Source organism: Octopus bimaculoides, chromosome 29 (genome assembly GCF_046866305.1).
Source record: "Octopus bimaculoides isolate indiv1 chromosome 29, ASM4686630v1, whole genome shotgun sequence".
Lineage (NCBI taxonomy): Eukaryota > Metazoa > Mollusca > Cephalopoda > Octopoda > Octopodidae > Octopus > Octopus bimaculoides.
The window spans coordinates 2922255-2926897 of record NC_142956.1 but is presented as its reverse complement, the minus strand read 5'-3'; the positions used below and the strand labels follow the sequence as shown (position 1 = coordinate 2926897).

The window sequence follows — 4643 nt, the reverse complement described above, 5'->3', positions numbered from 1 at the left end:
ATCGAACCGATGCCGAAAGTGCATTCAAAGAGTTCATCAACTCCAGAACTCCAGATTTTTATGTCACCGGAATAAACAAACTTGTAACTCGTTGGCAAAAATGTGTTGATCATATAATGGTACTTACTTTGATGAATAAAATTTCACCATTGTTGAAATATATTGTGACGAATTTCATGTTTCAGAGCGTTGCTTACTTTTTACTCAGCTTGATATATATATATATATATATATATATATATATATATATATATATATATATATATATATATATATATATGTATGTATATATATATGTATGTATATATATATATATGAACATACATACATATATATATATATATATATATATATATAAGAATTTAAGGATTGGAGAAAACGCATGTTATAATTGTATATTTTATTCCTACATATGTTTCAAAGGATTACAACCTGTGTGATCCATAGGGATCTTTGATATTAAAATTGTAACCTTCTCTTCAGGGAAAGCATGGGAATCATCTTAAACGTAAGACATTATGACCGATTATGAAAACAATAGATGGATAAGTTTATGACTTGATTCATTTGAAAAAACCGTTAGAGAATTGGACGCTGCCGGATAGTGGGTTGGACAACACATACCTATAAATGTGTGAGAACGTACATGCATACATAAATACACCTACACAAACACACACATTTACATGCATACTGATACACACACACACTTATACATATATATATGTACATACACATACATACACATGTGCACCTGTATATAGATATGTATACATATATATACATATATACACACACACACACACATATATATATATACATATACATACATATATATACACACTCATACGTCCACATTTATACATATGCACATACGTACCCACGCATATACAAATATACACATATGTGTGCATGTCCCCATATACACATATGTATCCATTTATATATACACACATGTATAAATAGAAATAGATTCATGCACATACACATAGCTATACATCTACGCCTATTACCTAATCAAATAAACAGATTCGCATATACATATACATACATGTATACATACGTAAACACACGCATGCACATACATACAAACATACATACACACACCACCATATACATACATACACATATCCATATATATGTGTGTGTGCATGCATGCATATACATATACACACACACACACACACACATATATATATATATATATATATATATATATATATATATATATTCGTACACACACACACACATACACATATATACACATACACACATGTACACATAAATAAACATACATAAACGCACATACACGCATACATACATCTATACATACACACACATACATATAGAAATATGTACTTACATACAGAACCTAATAACGCATATATATGGTTTTATACAAATACATACACAATTATACATGCTTACATATACGTAGATTTGTACACATATACACACATATATATATATATACTTACAAACATACATACACCCCCCCACACACACACAGGTATACATGTATACATACATACACACAGATACACTCATCCACACACCTATATACCCATATACACACATATATATATATATATATACATACATATATGTAAGTACTGCGGAAGGACCGTTGTTAAGCATCCGGTTCAATAATAGCATGAATGAGACGTATACACACACACACACACACATACATGCATATATATATATATATATATATATATATATATATAATACAAAGAATATATATACATGTATACACACATATATGTACATACTTACATCTACATGTGTATATACATGCATATCAGGGTACAGGACGTTAGAACAATAAACTACAGACAACGGAACGAACACATAGGAAAACGGAAAGCCCCTTGGAATATCCCTTCATCAGCTGTCTCTATTCTATCTAGACGTTTCGAAGACCAGACAGGACGTACTCTAGAATAGTCTCTTCCTGAGTAGTGGATCAACCAACTATATATATATATACACACAGGACTACGGTGCTTCATGCATTCATAATTGTAGCAAAGCAGTTTCGTTCCTAGGCGAGAAACTAGCCATTGTCTCCATTGGTGAAAAATTTCTACAAGAAAATCAAGGAAGAACAAACATACACACGAACGCACATACTACATACATACCTATCTACACACATAAATACATACCTACATACATGTTTACATACATACATACATACATATCTAGATGCAAATATACGTACATATACATATACGCGAATACGTATAGGCACATATATATATATGTATACACACGCACATACATATATACATATATATATATAATTATATGCATATACACACACAAACATTTGTTTCGTGTATGCACTTAATATGTCAATATTTGCTTGGTGCCGTTCCAAAATGGAGCACCACTCCGACCAAACCCGCAAACCGCTTTCCTTTGGTCCGGCTATGGATTTTTGAAACGCTTTAATACAAAATATGTCACGCAACGAATAATCCTCAATGGTGCTTTGTACAGTCTTTATGTAACTACAGAGAGAGGGGGTCCGCACGGAATGGGGGCGGGTTACACATCCCGTCCAGCAGGAAGTAAACACACACACATATATATATACGCAAGCAAATACGTACGTTAATGTACTAAGTAGCTAGAATATTTATATATATATAGGTTTATAAATATATATTTATATATTTATTATATATATTTATATATATATACTTTATACACACGTATATATGTATATATGTATATATATATATATATATATATATATTCATATGTATATATATATATGTGTGTGTGTGTGTGTGTGTGAGTGTGTGTGTGTGTGTGTGTGTATTTACATATATATATATATATATATATATATATATATATATATATATATGTATATGTGTATATAAATGTGTGTGTATATATATATATATATATATATACGCACATATATATGTATACATATAAATATATATTATATTATATTATATTATATTTATCTTATGGTATTTACTTTACTTTATATTATACTCATTTATTGTGCTTTTAATTATTAATTTTTCTATATGTGATAGTGGATTTTCATCGATGAGTTCTTGAAAATTGGTTATTTTCCCTAAAACTATATATTTTATATATACTTTATCTATAAGGCTCAATTTAATTTTAATTTTTTATAAATTGATTTTAATTGAGTTTTTTACCTGTAATTTTGGATTTTGTCCCTAATATTATATATATATATATATATATATATATATATATATATATATATATATATATATATATATATATATATATATATATATATATATATATATATATATATATATATATATATATATATATGAATACGCACACATATATATGTAAAAGGGTGGCTGAGAGGTGCAGGAGTGGCTCTGTGGTGAGTAACTTGCTTCCGAACCATATGGTTCCTGGTTCAGTTCCATTGTGTGTCACCTTGGAAAAATGTCTTCTACTATAGCTTCGGTCCGGCTAAAGCTTTGTGAGTGGATTTGGTAGACGGAAACTGAAAGACGCCCATCGTATATACATATATATATATATATATATATATATATATATATATATATATATATATATATATATATAGGTATGTATGTGTGTGTATATGTTTGTGTGTGTATATGTTTTTTCCCCATCCAACATCGCTTGACAACCTATGCTGGTCTGTTTACGTCCCCGTAACATAGCGGTTCGGCAAAAGAAACCGATAGAATAAGTCCTGGTGTCGAATTGCTCGACTAAAGGCGGTGCTCCAACATGGCCGTAGTCAAATAACTGAAACAAGTAGAAGAATAAAAGAATATATATATGAGAGTTTGTATATATATATATATATATACACGTAGATAGATAGATAGATAGATAGATAGATAGATAGATAGATAGATAGATAGTGGGAGGGAGGGAGTGGTAGATAGACAGATAGATAGAACAGGAAAGAGAGGAAAGTGTACGGCAACAAAGACAAAAAGACAAACAAAAAAAGGAGAACATGGTACACAATTACGAATACAAACAAGAAATAACAACAGACGTCTTTCGACTGAGAACGAATCGAATTGAGCTGGTGTGTATGAAGTAAGTAAAGTTGGGGGTTACTGCACGAGTAAAAATATATGGAATAGAATCTGAAAATGTAGGAGTCTTTTAAAGGTATTTATTAACTTAACCAGTTTCTCTTATTTAAAAAGATTTTCAAAAGTAAAATGTAAGGCTTTGTGTATCTTCTGTGGTGTCAAAAATTAGTTTACAAAAATGTATTCAAATCAAGTGATAGAGTGTTTGCCAATGATAAGAAAAATTTGGAGGCTTTGTGTACCGTTTGTGAAGAATCAGAGATAGTTTACATAAAAACATTCGGATCAGGTAATACAATATTTTACAATGGTAAGAAGATAAATGTTATTTTACACGGTTGTATACAAAATCAAATAATAGAGCTTTCGACAAGAAGATAAAACGTGTCTGGTTTGTCAATCATTGGATGCTAAAGTTTTAGTCTCACTCTGATCAGAAACCAGAATTGTTTGCAGCATCTTAAATTAAGAAAACAGGTGAGATAGAGAAATAACAGACCATTTATAGTTCTCGGATCTGGCGGCAGGGTTTCGCATCTGGATGGAATT

The 4643-nt window shown here is 30.0% G+C and overlaps 1 long non-coding RNA gene across 1 annotated transcript in view; it reads left to right on the top strand.

The window, feature by feature from the left end:
• The window catches only part of LOC149130282 (uncharacterized), an 11200-nt gene extending 11059 nt beyond the window's left edge, over window positions 1–141 (top strand). The window contains exon 3 of the long non-coding RNA XR_016238984.1: window positions 1–141. This exon is cut by the window's left edge and continues 107 nt beyond it. This is a non-coding gene — a long non-coding RNA (uncharacterized LOC149130282).
• Window positions 142–4643: the final 4502 nt, after the last annotated feature.